Source organism: Vulpes vulpes, chromosome 1 (assembly GCF_048418805.1).
Source record: "Vulpes vulpes isolate BD-2025 chromosome 1, VulVul3, whole genome shotgun sequence".
In the NCBI taxonomy this organism is placed as follows: Eukaryota; Metazoa; Chordata; class Mammalia; order Carnivora; family Canidae; genus Vulpes; species Vulpes vulpes.
In genome coordinates this window covers 44,218,560-44,225,418 of record NC_132780.1, presented here as the reverse complement: position 1 = coordinate 44,225,418, position 6,859 = coordinate 44,218,560, and the positions used below count along the sequence as shown (strand labels likewise).

Here is a 6,859-nt window from a genome sequence, read left to right as displayed (position 1 = left end):
GCTCTTCAAATGTCATTGCCATGCACCAGCATTATTTGGCCCTGCCTACTACGCCCAGCATCTTCCTCAGCAAGAATAAGTTTCAGATGAGGAAGAACAGAACCCACCTCAGTATTTTAGAGACCAAATGAACCAAACTTGGACAGGGTTAGGTTAGGACAAGCAGGCTGAGGAGCTAGAATGAACCCTCAGAGCTAGAGTGGCCAAAGACAGTGTTAGTTGTAGTCCTTTGGTCACTGAGCCAGTTGAGACACGGATGAGAGTGGAAGAGGGATCAAGGTATTATTTTTACTACTAGAACTATTAATACCTAATAAATGTATTAGAAATAACTTCTTGGACCAGAGGCCAATATGGTTTTTATGTCTTCCTTCAAAATGTAGATTCAGGTAAATCCACAGGGGAAAGAGATATTTGTAGAGAATTAGTTATCTAATCTAACTTACATCCATTGGGACATAGCATGACTCAGATTCCATTGAGAATTCGGGAGAAACTGGTCTCAGGTGAGCAATTTTACCCACCAACTCACCACACTGAGCCATGTGGGGCTCTCATCTCACATTTTCCTTCTCAGTGGGGAGAGCCCAAGAAGGAGTGAGGGGAGATGACCATTTCTTCCCAATGCCCCTCAGACGGAGAGTTTGCTGGGAAGGGTGAAGCAGGCATGTGGAGAAAGGAACAAGTGAGAAACTGCAGCCCAGAGAGCCCAGAGGATCTCCCCAATAAGATGACAGTTTCTGTAAAGCAACAACTTCAAAATCTCTCCAAACTCCAAAAAGCTGGCTGAGGCCACCTCTCAGATGGTAAGAGAAACAATTTTGTCCAACACTTATTCCAAAGTGCTGTGCCTTGAATCACAGAATTATATAGTTTTACTTGGCTTTTTCTTTGGTTAAGTAACACAGGCAGTCGCCAAGCTAATATATAAAACTTAATTGAGCCTTTCTCTTAAACAATTTTTTACTCTTCAAAATGCAGCCAAACATGACAACAAGAGTGGGATGAAACAATCCTCAGAAAGAAAGCCCTGTGTTCAGGAAATGAGAAAATTAAAATGAAAAGAAAAATACTTGCACTTACACCAAATAAACCATATTATATTAGGTGTCATCCAAGCCAAGAGTTTTCTCAAGCAAAGTGCAGACAAGCTCATTTGAAATTAAAGTCTTCATGCTTCACCCTGTCAGCAATCTCTGAGGTCAGTCTCCATTATGTCCTGAAGTACCAGGAGAAGGATGTTCCACCGCTGGTTCCAGCTGGCTGCACTCTTTCTGTGATTCAAGTTTTCAGAGGAATGCTTTACACTCCTGTGAGCTTGGGTATGTATGTATGTGTGCACACGTGCATGTGTGTGCATGTGTGCATGCATGCAGGGGTGGAAGGAGCCAACAGTAGCATTCAGAAGCACCCAAGGAGCATTTCTACTTGAAGGGTAGAATGAACAGCATGTCATCATGCTGTGGACAAGCTTCTGGTACTGTGAGCATGTGGGGGCTGCTGGCCAGTCTTCAACAACCTCTCTTTTGTCTTAGGAACTAACACCCTCTTGCAGATAAGGGGAAAAACCAGAGGTGCATGAGCCAGAAGGAGACAGACTGTGTACACTAGAAGGAGGACTGAGTTCCAGCTACTCCCAAGTCCCATGTGATTTGGTGTTCTTCCTTTCAGAAGATTAGTCAAGGCAAAGTTGGGAGCTGATGATGAGAACATAGGGATGTCAGGGCATTGAGACAAAGGTACATCATGGGAAAAAAGAAGAGATGTGAGGCAAAGCCATCTGGATACTTGTCTTGGCTGGATCCAAACTCAGACTCTTCATTGTTGCACTTGGTTTTCAAATGGCAGCCTCTGGCTGACGTTTTGGCACTTTTGGGATTTCTCTATCATATTGTAGGTATTTATTTGGGTCGTTGGGCCTCAATATTCTTCAAATGGTTTTTAAAACATCTTGTTTCCTCAAGTTTGAGAACAACTGCAGGAAAACTCAGTCCAGAAGCTTACTTGAATTTCCCTCAAACTTATCCCACATTTTCTCCTTCTTCCTTTCATTCTAGGTTCCCCTAACCATCACTATTTTTGTTCCTCTCCTATAACTTATTCAACATATGTTGCCTGGGACTGACAGTGAATACATCCTTTCTAAACCTACAAACTAGCCACTCTTGAAGATTTCTCAAGGCAACATTCCTCGGATTCCAACAATCATATAATAAACAATTATGAGCAAAGCATCCCATTATGTGCTTTGGAGACTATAAGAGCATGCCAGTCCAATGTATTTTGTTCTTTACTGCTGCATAACAAATCACTCCAAAACTTAGCAACTTAAACAATAAACTTTGATTATCTTACAGTTTCTGGGGCTCAGGAATGGAGAAGCAGCTTAACTCAGTGTCTAGCTCACCCACTGCCAAAGGCCACAAGTCAAAGTGTGGGCAGGGGCTGTGGTCACTTCAAGATTCAACTCAAGGAAGGATCCATTTATACGCTCACTCACAGGTGCCCTTCCTCAGGGCCATCTCCATGCTTCTCCATGTGGCCTCTCATCTGCCAGAGCCTCCCTACCAAGATAGCCTGAGCTTGTTTATATGGTAGCTGGGCTGGTGGGTGAGGAATGGGGAGAGAGGGAAGTAGTGACAGGGGGAGAGAGAGAAGGACAAGGAGGAAGAAGAGAAGAAGGAAGGGAGAGAGGAAGGACAAGTAAGAGAACATGACCAACATGGATGTCAGTTTCTTTGTACATTATCTTGGAACTGGCATCCCATCAGTTCTGCCACAGAAATAAGTCAACCAACATTCAAAAGGAGAGGAATACACACCTCATGACTATCAACAGATGGGGATCATTGGGAGCCATTTTAGAGGCTGCCTACCACACCCTGTCAGGCTCCACAGACATCCTGGACAAAGATACAGATACAGCATTGCAAGGCAGTTCTAATAAGTTCTTTGACAGGGTAGAAGGCAAATGTTCTGAAATGGGAGGAAAAGAGAACTTAATTTTATTTGGGGGATGCTGGCAAGGCTTCTTGCAGAGAGTAAAATTTGACCTAAGTCTCAAAAAGACCTAAAAAAAAAAAAGCATTCCAGGCAGCCAGGACAGCTTCAGCAAGTGGTCCCAGGATTTGAACAAGCACAAAAGTCATCAGGAGGGCTTGTTTCAATGCAGATGGCTGGGGCCCACTTCCAGAATTTCTTTCTATTCAGTAAGTGGTTAGGACAGGGGAAGGCTGATCATCTTCACTTTAGGCCATGACGAGATCCTCGGTACAGTGACCACACTTTGAGAAATGCTGAGCAAAGGCTCAGGAGTAGCACATATTTGGAAAGTGACAGATAGATCTTTTTATTTGTCAATTTGGACTGATTCAATCAGATCCTCTTAGAACTAGTGGAAATGAAAGGCATTAGCCTGTACTTACTGAACACTGAAACTATCCACTTTTAATGCTGGGAGGGGTTCAGAGAATCGAAAAATCATCATTTTACAAATGAGGACGGCGAGGGTAGGGGCTGAGATAGTGAGCGTTTTCTTTAAAATCAGATGGATTTTTGTGGTTCCCTCACTCAAGGGCTCCTGAAAGTAATATAACTAGAGTCCTTTTCCTTTCAAGTCTGAGTGCTTTCTATTTGAAATGGGCTAAGGAGTTTGTGATCGACTCTCCCAATACAATACTCACCCTCTGTAAAATGCATATACTCATACTTTGGTAGGGAAGGCAAGCTGAAAGACCTCTCACAACGCTTCGGTGTCCACCTCCTTTGTGCAGAAGGCTGCATGTGACTCCTGCCTGGCTTCCCGGTCATGAGAAGCCTTCTCCACACCTCTGAGGTCAGCTAGCCTTCCTCTTTCACAAGGCCTCAGGTGTACAAAGTCTGGTGCTAAGCTTTACTGCAGCACTTGGATTTGGGTTGCTGTTTCTTTTCAAAGTCTAAATAATTAGTAAGATCTAAGTGCAAACCGGGATGCATCCATCTTGACTCCTGAAATACGCTCTCTTTGGAAACAGGGGAGTGAAACCCTGTAGTTTATTCCTTGCAATGTGTGCACAAAATTAGCCTGGCACCTTTGTTCTGTTGTCTGAGCTTTTGTCACCTTTTATTTGACTGTACTTAGGGATACAATATGAAGACATTTAAAAGAAACCCAAGGGAATGTCACTGGCACATTCAAACACAAGCATTTGTATCATAATTCTCTTCTCCCTGACTTCCTCACTGTCACTCTTCCTCCAGTTTATCCCCTCCATCCCACTCTGACACAGATTCTTGCTCCAAAAGCAGAAACAAAAACTTGAAAGGCAACTGAACTGTAACCCCCTTTCCATTGTGGTTTCTGCATCGACTTGCAGAAACACAGGTGTCTCTTCAATTGTGACATTCTGAGAAGTCCTGGGGCTTACCGCCCACACTTCCTCCCGAGGGCAAGACCGGACAGAGCTTTAACCATGAATCAGAAGGTAAACTACAGACGGACCGAGCTTCACCAAAGCCTCACTCCAGCTACTCTCATGCCCAAACCTTGTTTCTGAGCATACATTTGCTCACTGGTGCAAAAGGATGCCACATAGCTAATGTCTCCTTGAAAAACTGAGAGGTGAGAATGGCCAACGGTAAATCCCTTTTATTCATTGCCTTTACCAATTCAACCACAAATTGTTTCCTCTTCTCCCACTGAGCACCATTTAAAGAGCTGTATCAGCCGTACAATGGAAGGAATGAACCACAGATGGGAAGAGAACACATCGTGTGAGCAAGCGCACAGGTCAGACCCTGCCTTCCCCACTTCCCAGCTCTCTGGCCTTGGCTGAGTTACTTAACATCTCCAGGCCTCGTGGTTCCTCACTGGGTCTTGGCTTCCTCACCTAAAATGGAGGTAGTAAACTGGAGCTGTTGTGAAGATCAGAGACGCTGTGTGAATACAGCAGGTGTTCAATAAATGGTACTCATGACGGGCCAGGCAATAAATTAATCACATGATGTTTCTCCCCAAAGAAGCTCTCAATCTTGCTCCTGGCTTGATTCTGTCCTTCATCGGCTCAGAACCACTTTTGTGTACCTACTCTTAATTCCAGCTGGACTAGAGAAACCAAACTTACCTGAACATTAATCCAGGGTCAGCCTCTGCCTGAAAACCTCCTGGCTGAAATAACCAGTATGCTTTTTCCAACCAAGATCACGTTTTGAGTAATGTTATTTTCTAAGCCGTTCATAGGGAACTGTCAGAGAGGAATCATTCCTTGTATCTTCTGGGGGTTGATGGAAAAAAAAAAAAGAATTAAGAAATGTTGGAGGCTGAAGCATCAGCCACTGACATATATTCATCGGAAACAAAGATGACTTTTCAAAAAAGGAAACTGTGGTGCACATAGACGTGGAAAGAAAGACACTTTGGCTGCAAAATCCCCCCATCTTCTCTGGGGAGGCTCATGCCTCCGCCTGCTGTTCATCAGCCTTGATTTTGATGGGGCGAGTTTTAGTCAGCTGCCTCGATCATTTTGGCACAGACAAAAATCCTTTAAAAAATGTTACACTTCATCAAAGTGTATCATGAGACTTCACGGTCATTATCTCAATGGCCGCTCTGATGTGCTACAATTGGCAGAGACACAAACGGTAGGGGGTGTATGAGAAGAAAGCCAGCGTTTCTTGTGGAAAGCTGGCAAGCCTCGCCAAGCTTCTGTCAACAACTCCGCGGTCTGATCCGATGCACTGAGCGTGCTGATGATGCTCTTGTTTCTGGAGGAAGTAAACAAGAAAATGAATTCCACCGTGCAACACAGCCTCTTTGTATCTTCAAAATGGTGTGACTGGACCCAAGCCAGCCGCGTTGAAAGTTTGGCCATTTATGTCATCAGAGACCCAGTACTGATGGAGGCTTTGATTAGGACTTGGACCTGGCTATAAGACCCTTCAGGGGCAGCCACGCAGCAAATAAAGGCATTGATTGGTTGTTGGGTCAATTTAGCCATAAGGGTACAGAGCATGGCTCTTTTGAAAAGCCTAATGGATTAGCTACACAACCAGTCCCACTGTAGGCCTTATTTTTCAAGTAACTTCATGACGGTTTTCCAGCTTGGCAGGGAACTAACTCTTCCTCCAGAGCGAGCTTCAGAGCAGTTCTTGTTATCAATAGTGGTGCTCAAAGGATTAGATACAGCGGGCTTTACAATTTAATGAAAACAGCTGTTGAAACAACAATTAAGTCAAACAATAGTTTGCATGGAAAACTATTAATTATGTAAAGTTATGCAGAAAGTGGAATACCCTTTTATTCTGGGCCTTCTAAAGCAACTGAGCCTCCTTCCATTCCGTGGCTCTCAAGTGTCAGGAAGTGGGGTGCTTGTAGGAAGCTGCTCCAGCGCGGGTGGGTTGCATGTGAGCAGAGCTCCAGACTACCAGTTTGCTGCAAAGTAAGTGAGGGGTAAAATAATCAGGAAAAGATGATCAGTTAAACTTACATTACCTTGGGTGCCTCAGATTTTTCAGACTAACTCAGAGCTGTGCTTTCACAAGACTCTGAAATTCAATGTAAGCCTTGTGGTTGTGATCTCTGCTTTTGCTTTAAACACACACACACACACACACACACACACACATTTCTATAACATGCCCCCTTTTGGGCCTCACTGACCCTGAGTAGTTATTCATGGCAACAAAATTTTCTGAGTCATTAGTAAGGAACTGTCAGAAAGGAATCCTTCTCTGAGAACTGCAGGGGTGACCCTGTCTTTGGACTTAGAAGGTTTTCACTGCTTCAGGATGGTCCAGCTTGGACTCAACCATTTCTTTTCCACCTCCTCCCCTCGAAGCTCTCAGCTCTCCTTCCTCTTTCTCTGCTTGCTGGGGCTTTTAA

At 44.1% G+C, this 6,859-nt stretch overlaps 1 long non-coding RNA gene across 1 annotated transcript in view; it reads right to left on the bottom strand.

Moving 5' to 3' along the window:
* Nucleotides 1-5,102: 5,102 nt before the first annotated feature.
* LOC140599607 (uncharacterized) overlaps nt 5,103-6,859 on the bottom strand; it is a 102,437-nt gene continuing 100,680 nt past the window's right edge. Inside the window, exons 2-3 of the long non-coding RNA XR_012002451.1 lie at nt 6,271-6,409; nt 5,103-6,189 (exon numbers count right to left, since the gene is read on the bottom strand). This is a non-coding gene — a long non-coding RNA (uncharacterized lncRNA). The remainder of the gene's footprint in view (nt 6,190-6,270; nt 6,410-6,859) is intronic.